The sequence below is a fragment of the Haematobia irritans genome, chromosome 4 (genome assembly GCF_050003625.1).
Source record: "Haematobia irritans isolate KBUSLIRL chromosome 4, ASM5000362v1, whole genome shotgun sequence".
Lineage (NCBI taxonomy): Eukaryota > Metazoa > Arthropoda > Insecta > Diptera > Muscidae > Haematobia > Haematobia irritans.
In genome coordinates this window covers 33343205-33359566 of record NC_134400.1, presented here as the reverse complement: position 1 = coordinate 33359566, position 16362 = coordinate 33343205, and the positions used below count along the sequence as shown (strand labels likewise).

The window sequence follows — 16362 nt, the reverse complement described above, 5'->3', positions numbered from 1 at the left end:
TATGGTGGAGGGTATAAAAACAAAAATTTCATATCTTTTAACCATTTCTTTTATTTACCCTACTTATTTACTATAACAAGTAAGGAAAGTCTAAAGTGGGGCGGGGCCGACTATATTATACCCTGCACCACTTTGTAGATCTAAATTTTCGATACAATATCACATCCGTCAAATTTGGTGGCGGCTATATATAAAGGTTTGTCATACATTTAAATATCACTCGATTTGGACAGAATTTGATAGACTTTTACAAAATCTATAGACTCAAAATTTAAGTTGGCTAATGCACTAGGGTGGAACACAATTTTAGTAAAAACAAAATGGGAAACATTTAAATCTGAAGCAATTTTAAGGAAACTTTGCAAAAGTTTATTTATGATTTATCGCTCGATATATATATATATATTAGTGTCGACTAAGCAGTGCCGATTTAACAAGGAAAATGTTGGTATTTTGACCATTTTTATCGAAATCAGAAAAACATATATATGGGAGCTATATCTAAATCTGAACCGATGTCATCCAAATTTGGCACGCATAGCTACAATGCTAATTCTACTCCCTGTGCAAAATTTTCAATTAAATCGTAGCAAAAAATTGGCCTCTGTGGTCATATGAGTGTAAATCGGGCGAAAGCTATATGGGGGATATATCTAAATCTGAACCAAATTTGGCACACATAGCTACAATGCTAATTCTACTTCCTGTGCAAAATTTCAACTAGTTCGGAGCAAAAAGTTGGCCTCTGTAGTCATTTGAGTGTAAATCGGGCGAAAGCTATATATGGAAGCTATATCTAAATCTGAACCGATTCCAACCAAATTTGGCACGCATAGCTATAATGCTAATTCTACTCCCTGTGCAAAATTTCAACTAAATCGGAGTTAAAAATTGGCCTCTGTGGGCAAATGAGTGTAAATCGGGCGAAAGCTATATATGGGAGCTATATCTAAATCTAAACCGATTTGGCTGATATTTTGCAAGTTTTTCGAGACTGTTAAAATATTCGAATGTACGGAATTTGAGGAAGATCGGTTGATATACACGCCAATTATGACCAGATCGGTGAAAAATATATATGACAGCTATATGTAAATTTGAACCGATTTTTTCCAAAATCAATAGGGATCGTCTCTGAGCCGAAACAGGACCCTATACCAAATTTTAGGGCAATCGGACTAAAACTGCGAGCTGTACTTTGCACACAAAAATACACCAACAGACAGACAGACGGACAGACAGACAGACGGACATCGCTAAATCGACTCAGAATTTAATTCTAAGACGATCGGTATACTAAACGATGGGTCTCAGACTTTTCCTTCTTGGCGTTACATACAAATGCACAAACTTATTATACCCTGTACCACAGTAGTGGTGAAGGGTATAAATATGGGTAAGATTTAAATCTGAAGCAGTTTTGAGGAAACTTCGCAAAAGTTTATTTATGATTTATCGCTCGATATATATGTATTAGAAGTTTAGGAAAATTAGAGTCATTTTTACAACTTTTCGACTAAGCAGAGGCGATTTTGACACGCATAGCAACAAAGCTAATTTAAAACCCTGTGCAAAACTTCAACTAAATCGGAGTAAAAAAATTGACCTCTGTGGTCATATGAGTGTAAATCGGGCGAAAGCTATATATGGGAGCTATATCTAAATCAGAACCGATTTCAATCAAATTTGGCACACTTGACTATACTACTAGTTGTACTCCTTGTGCAAAATTTCAATCAAAGTGGGCCAAAACTCTGCCTTCTAGGACCATATTAGTCCATATAGGGCGAAAGATATATATGGGAGCTATATCTAAATCTGAACCGATTTCAATCAAATTTTGTACACTTGGCTATACTACTAGTTGAACGCAAAGTGCAAAATTTAAAGCTAATCGGGATAAAACTCTGGCTTCTGGCTCCATATAAGTGCATATATAAATCTGAACCGATTTTTTCCAAAATCAAAAAGGAACATGTGCCAAATTTGAAGGCGATTGGACTTAAATTGCGACCTGGACTTTGATCACAAAAATGTGTTCACAGACAAACAGACGGACGGACGGATAGACGGACATGGTTATATCGACTCAGGGAACCACCCTGAGCATTATTGCCAAAGGCACCATGTGTTTATCTCGTCTCCTTCTGGGTATTACAAACATATGCACTAACTTATAATACCCTGTTCCACAGTGTGGCGCAGGGTATACATATGGAAACTGCACAAAAGTTTATGTATGATTTATCGCTGGATATATATATGTATTAGAAGTTTAGGAAAATTAGAGTCATTTTTACAACTTTTCGACTAAGCAGTGGCGATTTTACAAGGAAAATGTTGGTATCTGGACCATTTTTGTCGAAATCAGAAAAACATATATATGGGAGCTATATCTAAATCTGAATCGATTTCAATCAAATTTGGCACACATGACTACATTACTAATTGTACTCCTAGTGCAAAATTTCAACCAAATTGGGCCAAAACTCTGGCTTCTGGGGCCATATAAGTCCATATCGGGCGAAAAATATATATGGAAGCTATATCTAAATCTGGACCGATTTCAATCAAATTTGGTACACATGACTATACTACCAATTGTACTCATTGTGCAAAATTTCAAGCTAATCGGGATAAAACTCTGGCTTCTGGGTCCATATAAGTGCATATCGGGCGAAAGATATATATGGAAGCTATATCTAAATCTGAATCGATTTCAATCAAATTTGGCACGCATAGCTGCAATGCCAAATCTACTCCCTGTGCAAAATTTCAACCAAATTGGGCCAAAACTCTGGCCTTTAGGACCATATTAGTCAATATCGGGCGAAAGATATATATGGGAGCTATTATACCCTGTTCCACAGTGTGGCGCAGGGTATAATAAATGCTTGAAAACGACTCCTTTTATTTTCTACAATTTGAGGGTGGTTGATATCGAATATCAAAATAATCTCAATATTGTTATTTGCTTGTCTTTCTTTCTGTGTTTTTTCTGTTATAATTATGGGATTTTAATTCAATTTTAGGGTATTTTTTGTGGTTGACTTTTATATGCTTCAATTGATTTGGTAGCATTGGCAAACACCAAAAAATATTAGGAATTCTGTGATTTTTTTTTGTTTGCTTTGTCTATGATTGCATCCCTCATGAAATTTTTGTGTATTCCATTACAAAAATATCCTGTGAAATCACAAATGTCTCATACATTTTAACACAAATCTATGTATGTATGTGTAAGTGTGTATGAATATCCTTATCCCTATAATCATGTGTGTCTTGCATACTTGCATATCTGCCATTATAGTTCGGATTAATTGCAGATGTTATGATTTTCAATTTTTTTTTGTTTTTGTTGGGAAAAATGTTTGCCTTTTGATTTCAAAAATATTCTTACAATATGTGAATTGATTTTTGCCATTGTCGTTCCAGACAATTGGTTTTGCAATTGCACCATATTAATACGACAATATTTATGGATATAGATGGATATAAAAAAAAAAACAAGTAAGAAAAGTCTAAAGTCGGGCGAAGCCGACTATATTATACCCTTCACTGCTATATACACACAGAAAATAGAGTGGTTGGAATTCTGTTGTAGTTATGAACATTCTACATTTAGAAATAAATATAGGTTGTTTATACCAATTTTCTGTATTTACATGTATTTGTTCGTAACTGTAACCATTTGGTGGGATTTTCAACAGATTTTCAGTCGTGCCACAAGATAAATGGTTGTGGCAACCAAATCTACCTCTTTCGAATAATTTTCAGTCAAATTGGTTGATGCGACCAACCGTTGGGAATTTTTTTAACTATCATTTAGTAGCCACCATTATCACATAGAATTCACAGCCGAATGGCATTTGATTTTGTAAATGTCTTTGTGTCAATAAAATTAATTGAAGTAAAAAATTTATTTTTTTCGAACTTTTAAATCGAAGCAACAAAATGGGACAAAACCGTCGATTATTATCAACTATTCACAATGAATGGGACAGCAACACATTAAAATTGATCTAAGAAGAGGATGTTTCATGTGAATAATGGTTTGTATTCGAAATATTTCCGAATTTCTAGCATATAAACTTGAAGGTTGTGTTTCAGCTTGGATCCGAACGTTTGTAAGAATTAAAATAGCGGACAAGTTGAAATAAAAAGATAGGCAAGTCTGAAATCCGGAGGGCCCGTCTATTATGGCCAAGATATTTAATGAATTGTGGGTTTTTGAACAATATTTGGGTAAAATGTTTGTTTTCTTGACATTTGTCGTTTCCCCATCGAACCAACATACTCATAAATATACATATATTGGGGCTATATTTAAATTTGAATCAAATTTGGCACACATTTCGAAACTATGGCATCTGTGACGATTCGTTTTAAAAATTTACCTATAACGCTAAGTCTACTCTTTGTGCAAAATTTCACGTAAATCGGAGTAAAACTTTGGCGTCTGTGCTCATATGGGTGTAAACCTGTCGAAAGCTATATTTTGGAGCTATATCTAAGTCTGGACCGATTTCAGTGAGATCTTTTTACTAAGCTATGGGGTATAATTATCGTACGTGTCATGGTCACCTAATGGGAATGAATTTGTTATATGTTTCGTTTATTTACATTTGTATTCTATAATTATAAGTTTTATTACACGTATGACACCATTTCACAAAATGGCATAATAATAAAATATTTGATATAAAATCTGAACTTCTTTCATTAAAAGATTGGATGTGGGTAGCGTTATTTAGATAGCGGGACCATTTGTTTCATAATACGGTTATATGTACTCTGAAGGATGATCGACTCAACCGAATGATGAAGGTGACAGCAGAATTCATTGGTTGACAAAATCAACTCTTTATGTCATGTAAGTCATCTTTACCATCGTTCGATTGGCAGGACCGAATTATTTGGGAGACACAACTGCTAACTGATAGTAGCTGCAACTGCCATATGGAGGTTGGCAATAAATTCGATTGTCCCAAACAATCTGTATTCTCTGTGTGTGTAGACAAACATTTGTGTTACCATCTCAACTACTTCAAATTTGCTGGGAGCTACACACAGAGAACAAATTTGTTGTGCCAACCAATTTTTTTGCCAACCGAATTATTTGGTCCCATCTACTATCACAAAATTTGTTAGAGCAACCAATTGTTGTCTGACACAACTATACAGAAATTTGTTTGGATGACTAAATTTTGGGCACAATGACAGTCTCATTGGAAATCACAACCAATAAGGTTTCATTCGTTTGTTAAAGCAATTATCCGTTTTTTGGAAAACCAATTATTATAAAATTAAAGAAAACGTCCGTTGAATGATTTCAGATTTTATTTTATTTAATTGTATTACAAATTAATATTTCTCATATTGATCATTTATCTAATGAAAAATTGGAATGTCGCCCAAATTCGGCGTTTGTGGTTCTTGGTGCACGGTTCTCACAATATCTTCTTCAGGGGGACTCAGGCATAACCAGGCGAAATGTTCTCGTTTGCTGATTGATTTTGAGTCTGATTATGAGGCACAAAATCTATATATACACCTTTCACAACCCCGGAAGTCGTCATATTCTGATTGATATATTTTATGAAATTGTAAGAAAATTAGGGAAAAGGTTAAAATATGAGAGATATTAATGTCGTTTTATGTTTAACTTACTTACCACTTAAGAATGCAGCTACCGGTTTAAAAGATGGTTATATAACTCGCAGCAGTCCTTGTTGGGTAGATTGCATTTTTAAAATTGAACTCACGTAATCAAATATTTAAATTTTGGAGTTTCATATATTAACCGAAATAAACAACTTATTTTTTGTCATATATATGTAGTCCATAGCAACAAATTCTCTTTATAACTATAAAATTTGTTAACACAACCAACTTATTGACTAGGCGGACTTTCAGTTGGGTTTGGTGACACATTGGCAAAACAAATCAGTTATCACAACAGGGTGGAATAAATTGAAATGGTTAGATACTTAAATGTATAAATAACAACCAATATTTGGTCGTGTGTACCAACTTTTGGTCACACCGCCATTACTTTGATTATATAAACTATCAAACAAGAGATATAAATAATAATTATTCCACACAATTAAAAATTGTGGGTTTCCACTATCAAACTGTTGTCGTAATCGAATTCCAACCAATCATTTCTCTGGGTGTATATAAAAGTTTGCATTTCCAGATACAAATACTTTTAATGGAGACATTTTTTGTACTTCTACAAAGACTCTAGTAATATTTACAATTTTTGCTACTCATCAGTGGCGATTTTACAAGGATATTGATTAGATCTCGCCAAGATATGTGATCATGTGGGGGGTGTGATATATAATTTGGTCAAGTCGGGCGACTTGGAAACTTAAATTTAAAACTCAGCCGTTCTGTGGAAATTCTGGCATTACAGTGTGTAGGATATGACTAAGATATGGGGAAATCATCACAGAATTTTGTGTAAAGTGTGGGAATTTTGGCCATATTTGTATAAACCGGAAAAACGAATATATGGAGGCTTTATCTAATTCTGAACCAAATTAGATCAAACTTGACACACTTAAATATCATATATGTGGAAACTATCCAGTCAATTGGAGGAAAATCCCATTGAAAATGGGTCTAAAATATAACACAGTCTACCATATTTTCCCAACTCTGATGTACATATATATGGGAGCTATATATAATCTGAACCGATTTTGACTAAATTTGACATGCATAGTTAGAATAATAATTCTGCAATCTCTGCAAAATTTCACGTAAATGGGAGTATAACTTTGGCCCCCATGGTCATAAGAGTGTAAATCGGGCGAAAGATATATATGGGAGCTATATGTAAATCTGAACCGATTTCAACCAAATATGGCACACTTACCGATACTATTAAACGTGTACTGCTTGTGTAAAATTTGAAGCAAGTCAAAGCAAAACTCTGGCCTTTGAGGCCATATAAGTCCAAATCGGACGAAAGATATATATGGGAGCTATATCTAAATCTGAACCGATTTTAACCAAATTTGGCACACATAACGACACCGTTAAATGTACCTCTCGTGCCAAATTTGAAGCAAATCAGGGCAAAACTCTGGCCTTTGAGGCCATATAAGTGCAAATCGGACGAAAGATATATATGGAAGCTATATCGAAATCTGAACCGATTTTAACCAAATGTGGCACACTGCCCGATACTATTAAACATTTACTGCTTGTGCAAAATTTGAAGCAAGTCAAGGCAAAACTCTGGCCTTTGAGGCCATATAAGTACAAATCGGACGAAAGATATATATGGGAGCTATATTGAAATCTGAACCGATTTCAATCAAATTTACCAAGCATTGGTAGAATGGCAATTCTACTCTATGTGCAAAATGTGCACACATAACGACACCGTTAAATGTACCCCTGGTGCAAAATTTGAAACAAGTCAGGGCAAAACTCTGGCCTTTGAGGCCATATAAGTGCAAATCGGACGATAGATATATATGGAAGCTATATCGAAATTTGAACAGATTTCAATCAAATTTACCAAGCATTGATAGAATGTCAATTCTACTCTATGTGCAAAATTTCACGAAAATCGGTGGTAAGCTTTGACCTCTGTTGCCATATGAAGCTAAATCGGACGAAACATATACATGGGAGCTATATCTAAATCTGAACCGATTTGGCTGATATTTTGCAAATTTTTCGAGACTCACAAAATGTTTGGGTGCACGGAATTTTAAGAACATCGGTTGATAAACACGCCAATTATGACCAGATCGGGGATAAATATATAAAGGGCGATACGGTCAAAATTTGGTCAAGGGAAAACGCGTGTAAATCGGTGAAATCGTTTATTTAAAAAATCAAATTAAATTTCTTTTTCAAGTTCAATTAGTATAAAATTCAGGAAAATATTCAGTTAGGCTTTCGCTTTTCCAAATCCGAATTGCTGGGCCTCACGCTTGACACCTGCCATCAGATTTTGTACAGCCACCTTGTCCACCTTCTTCGCCGCAGAAAGCCAGTTTGCCTTCAACTGCTGCTCGTCCTTAGCAGTTTTTATACCCTCCACCATAGGATTGGGGTATATTAACTTTGTCATTCCGTTTGTAATACATCGAAATATTGCTTTAAAACCCCATAAAGTATATATATTCTGGGTCGTGGTGAAATTCCGAGTCGATCTGAGCTTGTCCGTCCGTCCGTCTGTTGAAATCACGCTAACTTCCGAACGAAACAAGCTATCGACTTGAAACTTGGCACAAGTAGTTGTTATCGATGTAGGTCGGATGGTATTGAAACTGGGCCATATCGGTCCAAATTTGGCTTGCGATTGCTCTAAGAGAAGCAAATTTCATCCGATCCGGCTGAAATTTGGTATATGGTGTTAGCATATGGTCTCTAACAACCATGCAAAAATTGGTCCTCATCGGTCCATAATTATATATAGCCCCCATATAAACCGATCCCCTGATTTGGCTTGCGATTGCTCTAAGAGAAACAAATTGCATCCGATCCGGCTGAAATTTGGTACATGATGTTAGTATATGGTCTCTAATGACCATGCAAAAATTGTTGCCTTTTGGAGAAGCAAAATTCATCCGATCTGGTTGAAATTTGGTACGTGGTGGTAGTATATGACATTTAACAACCATGCCAAAAGTGGTCCATTTCAGTCCATAATCATTTATAGCCCCCATATAAACCGATCCCGAGATTTGGTTTTGTAGCCTCTTGGAAACAAATTTCATCCGAGTGAGTTGAAATTTGTGGATTACAGTCTTCCGTAGAAGTTTCTACGCAATCCATGGTGGAGGGTACATAAGATTCGGCCTGGCCGAATCTTACGGCCGTATATACTTGTTTTGGTCTTCTTTAGGTTCCGCTTGACAATAGCCCAGTATTTCTAAATTGGGCGGAGCTCTGGCGTGTTGGGAGGGTTCTTGTCCTTGGAAACCACCTGCACGTTGTTGGCGGCGTACCACTCCATGGCCTGTTTACCGTAATGGCAATATGCCAAATCCGGGCAAAACAGTACGGAACAACCGTGTTTCTTCAGGAAAGGCAGCAGACGTTTATTCAAACACTCTTTCACGTAAATTTCTTGGTTGACAGTCCCGGAAGCTATGAAAATGCTGCTTTTCAAGCCACAGGTACAGATGGCTTGCCAAACCAGATATTTCTTTGCGAACTTTGACAGTTTTAAGTGCTTGAAAATATCTGCTACCTTTCCCCTTCCTTTTGCCATATAAAACTCCTGTCCCGGAAGCTGCTTGTAGTCGGCTTTGACGTAGGTTTCGTCGTCCATTACCACGCCGTCAAACTTCGTCAGCATCGTCGTGTACAGCCTCCGGGATCGCGCTTTGGCCGTCGTATTTTGTTTATCATCGCGATTTGGAGTCACTACCTTCTTGTAAGTCGATAGTCCGGCTCGTTTTTTGGCTGGAAGCACGGTTGTAGACGATACACCCAGCTTATTTGCGGCATCTCGGAGAGAGAGGTTAGGGTTACGCTTGAAACTAGCGGCAACTCTCTTTGTCGTCTCAGCGGCTTCCGGTTTTCGATTTCCACCCCATCCAGACTTCCTGGCTGTCGACAAACGTTCCCCAAACACTTTAATTACATTTGTAACGGTTGATTTGGCAACTTTTAGCGATTTTGCCAGCTTTGCGTGCGTGTAGCTCGGATTTTCGCGATGCGCGAGCAAAATTTTGATACGCTGCTCTGCTTGCTTGGACGGCATTTTGACAACTGAAGAGTGAATTCCAAAATCAAAATAGGAGCAACATTCTACACACACACACACCTTTAAAATGAGGGGTGTTCAGGTTTTTTAAATGCAAAATTGAAAGAAATACGTCAAGTTTATATTGACCAAATTTTGACCGTATCACCCTTTATGACAGCTATATCTAAATCTGAACTATATCTAAAACTCCAAAATCAATAGCGATTGTCTTTGTTCCAAAAAACGATCCTATGCCAAATTTGAGGATGATCGGATTTAAACTGCGACCAGTACTTGGCGCACAAAAATACATGAACAGACAGACAGACTGACGGACATCGCTGAATCGACTCAGAATTTAATTCTAAGATGATTTCGCTGATATTTTGCAAGTTTTTTGAGACTCACAAAATATTTGGATGCACGGAATTTTAAGAACATCGGTTGATAAACACGCCAATTATGACCAGATCGGGGATAAATATATATATGACAGCTATATCTAAATGTGAACCGATTTTCTCCAAAATCAATAGCGATTGTCTTTGTTCCAAAAAACGATCCTATGCCAAATTTGAGGTCGATCGGATTTAAACTGCGACCTGTACTTGGCGCACAAAAATACATGAACAGACAGAAGGACGGACAGACAGACGGACATCGCTAAATCAACTCAGAATTTAATTCTAAGACGATCGGTATACCAAACGATGAGTCTCTGACTTTTTCTTCTTGGCGTTACATACAAATGCACAAACTTATTATACCCTGTACTACAGTAGTGGTGAAGGGTATAAATAGTCTTTTGAGTATATTTCAATTCAATTGATAAAAATGAATAAGATTGTAAAATTTTTGCTAAATATTTGACTACCCTCCACCAAAGGATGAGGGTGTTTGACGAAATTTTCTATAGAAAAAAAAACAAATATATACGGCCGTAAGTTCAGCCAGGCCGAATCTATGTACTCTCCACCGTGGATTGCGTAGAAACTTCTACTAAAGACGGTCATCCACAATTAAATTACTTGGGTTGCGGCCGATGGCAAGGTGTCTTAAAACTTCTTAACATCATCTTCTAAATTGCACGTTAGTCCATGCGGGATATATGTAGGAGACAAAAGAAATGTCGATTAAATACGTATATATTCAGTTCTTGACCGGTATATATATGGGGAAGAAATAATTACGAACCGATATGAACATTTGTGTGGTAATTATAGAACCAGAATTGAAATATGGGGTCGCTTTATATGGGGGCAATTATGAACACGAGCCTACCAAAAGTGGCAGATTTTTTACTGTTTCGTAGATTGCTAGAATTCTTGATGTTTTCGAAAATTTTGCAAAATATTCCTCTCAAAGTATGAAATGTTTCATAAATTTTCTATAGAAATAAAATTTTGACAAAATTTTCTACAGAAATAAAATTCTGAAAAAATTTTCTATAGAAATTATATTTTGACAAAATTTCCTAAAGACATAAAATTTTGACAAAATTTTCTATAGAAATATAAAATTTTGACAAAATTTTCTATAGAAATATAAAATTTTGACAAAATTTTCTGTGGCAATAAAATTTTGGTATAATAATTGTGACTCGAGTGGCATTCGTGATTTTTCTTTAATTGGGGATCGGTTTATTTGGGCACTATATATAATATAGATCGATTTTGGTGTTGTTGTTATCGCCCATACACTAGCGAAATGTACCAAATTTCAACCGGATCGGATGAATTTTGCTCCTTCAAGAGGTTCCGGTGGTCAAATCTGGGGATCAGTTTATATAGGAGCTATATATAATTATGATTACGATTTTTGCATGATTGATATTATAACACCACGAACCATATTTCAACCGGATCGGATGAAATTTGCTTCTTTTTGAGGCTCCGCAAGCCAAATCTGAAAATCGGTTTATATAGAGGCTATATATAATTATGAACCAATGTTCACCAAATTTGGCATGGTTGTTAAAGACCATATACCGACACCATGTACAAAATTTCAGCCAGATCCGATGAAATATGATTCTCTTAGAGGCTCCGCTAGCCAAATCTGGGGGTCCGTTTATATGGGGGCTATACGTAAAAGTGATCCGATATGACCCATTTGCAATACCAACACCAATAACATTCAAGTCGATAGCTTGTTGCAAACCGAATAACAAAGTTAATATACCCCCCATCCTATCCTATAAAAATTAACAAAATTTTCTATGGAAATAAATTTTAGGCAAAATTTTCTATAGAAATAAAATTTTTACACATTTTTCTATAGAAATAAAATTTTGACACATTTTTCTATAGAAACAAAATTTTCACAAAATTTTCTATATAAATAAAATTTTGGCAAAAATTTCCATAGAAATACAATTTTGACAAAATTTTCTATAGAAATAAAATTTTGACAAAATTTTCTATAGAAATAAAATGTTGAGAAAATTTTCTATAGAAATAAAATTTTCGATGAATATAAAATTTTGGTAAAAATTTCCTTAAAATAAAATTGTGATAAAAATTTCCTATACAAATTAAATTTTTGTAAAAATTTAATATTAAAATAAAATTTTGACAAAATTTTCTATAACAAAATTTTTGACGAAATTTTCTATAAAAAAATTTTTTGACAAAATTTTCTAAAGAAATAAAATTTTGACAAAATTTTCTATAGAAATAAAATTTTTAGAAAATTTTCCATAGAAATAAAATTTTTAGAAAATTTTCTATATAAATAAAATTTTTAGAAAATTCTCTATAGGAATAAAATTTTGGTAAAAATTTCCTTAAAATAAAATTTTGATAAAAATTTTTGACAAAATTTTCTAAAGAAATAAAATTTTGACAAAATTTTCTATAGAAATAAAATTTTTAGAAAATTTTCCATAGAAATAAAATTTTTAGAAAATTTTCTATATAAATATTTTTCTATATAATATAAATAATTTTCGATGAATATAAAATTTTGGTAAAAATTTCCTTAAAATAAAATTGTGATAAAAATTTCCTATACAAATTAAATTTTTGTAAAAATTTAATATTAAAATAAAATTTTGACAAAATTTTCTATAAAAAAATTTTTGACGAAATTTTCTATAAAAAAAAAATTTTGACAAAATTTTCTAAAGAAATAAAATTTTGACAAAATTTTCTATAGAAATAAAATTTTTAGAAAATTTTCCATAGAAATAAAATTTTTAGAAAATTTTCTATATAAATAAAATTTTTAGAAAATTCTCTATAGGAATAAAATTTTGGTAAAAATTTCCTTAAAATAAAATTTTGATAAAAATTTTTGACAAAATTTTCTAAAGAAATAAAATTTTGACAAAATTTTCTATAAAAAGAATTTTGTCAAAATTTTATTTCTTTAGAAAATTTTGTCAAAAATTTTTATCAAAATTTTATTTTAAGGAAATTTTTACCAAAATTTTATTCCTATAGAGAATTTTCTAAAAATTTTATTTATATAGAAAATTTTCTAAAAATTTTATTTCTGTGGAAAATTTTCTAAAAATTTTATTTCTATAGAAAATTTTGTCAAAATTTTATTTCTTAAGAAAATTTTGTCAAAAATTTTTTTTATAGAAAATTTCGTCAAAAATTTTTTTATAGAAAATTTTGTCAAAATTTTATTTTAATATTAAATTTTTACAAAAATTTAATTTGTATAGGAAATTTTTATCACAATTTTATTTTAAGGAAATTTTTACCAAAATTTTATATTCATCGAAAATTTTATTTCTATAGAAAATTTTCTCAACATTTTATTTCTATAGAAAATTTTGTCAAAATTTTATTTCTATAGAAAATTTTGTCAAAATTTTATTTCTATAGCAAATTTTGTCAAAATTGTATTTCTATGGAAAATTTTGCTAAAATTTTATTTCCATAGAAAATTTTGTCACAATTTTATTTCCATAGAAAATTTTGTCATAATTTTATTTCTATAAAAAATGTTGACCACAATTATATTTCCAAAGAAAATGTTGTTAAAATTTTATTTCCATAGAAAATTTTGTCAAAATTTTTTTGTATAGAAAATTTTGTCAAAATTTTATTTTTAAAGGAAATCTTTACAAAAATTTAATTTGTATAGGAAATTTTTATCAAAATTTTATTTTAAGGAAATTTTTACCAAAACTTTATATTCATCGAAAATTTTATTTCTATGGATAATTTTCTAAAAATTTTATTCATATAGAAAATTCTCTCAAAATTTTATTTCTATAGATAATTTTCTAAAAATTTTATTTATATAGAAAATTTTCTCAAAATTTTATTTCTTTAGAAAATTGTTCCCAAAATTTAATTTTTATAGGAAATTTTTATCAAAATTTTATTTTAAGGAAATTTTTACCAAAATTTTATTTCTATAGAAAATTTTCTAAAAATTTTATTTATATAGGAAATTTTCTAAAAATTTTATTTCTATGGAAAATTGTCTAAAAATTTTATTTCTATAGAAAATTTTGTCAAAATTTTATTTCTTTAGAAAATTTTGTCAAATTTTTTTTTTATAGAAAATTTTGTCAAAATTTTATTTTTATAGTAAATCTTTACAAAAATTTAATTTGTATAGGAAATTTTTATCACAATTTTATTTTAAGTAAATTTTTACCAAAATTTTATATTCATCGAAAATTTTATTTCTATAGAAAATTTTCTCAACATTTTATTTCTATAGAAAATGTTGTCAAAATTTTATTTCTTTAGAAAATTTTTCCAAAAATTTAATTTGTATAGGAAATTTTTATCAAAATTTTATTTTAAGGAAATTTTTACCAAAATTTTATTCCTATAGAGAATTTTCTAAAAATTTTATTTATATAGAAAATTTTCTAAAAATTTTATTTCTATGGAAAATTTTCTAAAAATTTTATTTCTATAGAAAATTTTGTCAAAATTTTATTTCTTTAGAAAATTTTGTCAAAAATTTTTATCAAAATTTTATTTTAAGGAAATTTTTACCAAAATTTTATTCCTATAGAGAATTTTCTAAAAATTTTATTTATATAGAAAATTTTCTAAAAATTTTATTTCTATGGAAAATTTTCTAAAAATTTTATTTCTATAGAAAATTTTGTCAAAATTTTATTTCTTTAGAAAATTTTGTCAAAAATTTTTTTTATAGAAAAAAAAATTTTCCATAGAAATAATATTTTTAGAAAATTTTCTATATAAATAAAATTTTTAGAAAATTCTCTATAGGAATAAAATTTTGGTAAAAATTTCCTTAAAATAAAATTTTGATAAAAATTTCCTATACAAATTAAATTTTTGGAAAAATTTTCTAAAGAAATAAAATTTTGACAACATTTTCTATAGAAATAAAATGTTGAGAAAATTTTCTATAGAAATAAAATTTTCGATGAATATAAAATTTTGGTAAAAATTTACTTAAAATAAAATTGTGATAAAAATTTTCTATACAAATTAAATTTTTGTAAAGATTTACTATAAAAATAAAATTTTGACAAAATTTTCTATAAAAAAAATTTTGGACAAAATTTTCTAAAGAAATAAAATTTTGACAAAATTTTCTATAGAAATAAAATTTTTAGAAAATTTTCCATAGAAATAAAATTTTTAGAAAATTTTCTATATAAATAAAATTTTTAGAAAATTTTCTATAGGAATAAAATTTTGGTAAAAATTTCCTTAAAATAAAATTTTGATAAAAATTTCCTATACAAATTAAATTTTGGGAACAATTTTCTATATAAATAAAATTTTTAGAAAATTATCTATAGAAATAAAATTTTGAGAGAATTTTCTATATAAATAAAATTTTTAGAAAATTATCCATAGAAATAAAATTTTCGATGAATATAAAGTTTTGGTAAAAATTTCCTTATAATAAAATTTTGATAAAAATTTCCTATACAAATTAAATTTTTGTAAAGATTTCCTTTAAAAATAAAATTTTGACAAAATTTTCTATACAAAAAAATTTTGACAAAATTTTCTATGGAAATAAAATTTTAACAACATTTTCTTTGGAAATATAATTGTGGTCAACATTTTTTATAGAAATAAAATTATGACAAAATTTTCTATGGAAATAAAATTTTAACAAAATTTTCTATGGAAATAAAATTTTGACACAATTTTCTATAGAAACAAAATTTTCTATAGAAATAACATTTTGGTAAAAAATTTTTATGCAAACAAAGTTTTGACATAATTTTCTAGAAAAGTAAAATGTTGACATAATTTTCTATAGAAATAAAATGTTAGCAAAATTTCCTATAGCTAGAAAGTTTTGGCAAAATTTCTTATAGCAACAAAGCTTTGGCAAAATTTCCTATAGAAATAAAATTTTGACAAATTTTTCCATAGAAATAAAATTTTCTATGGAAATGAAATTTTCACAAAATTTTCCATGGGAATAAAATGTTGATAAAATTTTCTGTGGAAATAAAATTTTGACAAAAGTTGCTATAAAAATAAAGTTTTGAAAAAATTTTCTATAGAAATAAAATCTTGACAAAATTCTATATAGAAATAAAATTTTGACAAAATTTTCCATAGAAATAAAATTTTTAGAAAATTTTCTATATAAATAAAATTTTTAGAAAATTGTCTATATAAATAAAATTTTTAGAAAATTTTCGATAGGAATAAAATTTTCGA

The 16362-nt window shown here is 30.3% G+C and overlaps 1 long non-coding RNA gene across 1 annotated transcript; it reads left to right on the top strand.

The window, feature by feature from the left end:
* The first annotated feature begins 3923 nt into the window (after positions 1-3923).
* LOC142232761 (uncharacterized) lies at positions 3924-4494 on the top strand. The gene is made up of 2 exons (XR_012721201.1): positions 3924-4052; positions 4111-4494. It is a non-coding gene; the product is annotated as an uncharacterized LOC142232761 (long non-coding RNA).
* The last annotated feature ends 11868 nt before the right edge of the window (positions 4495-16362 follow it).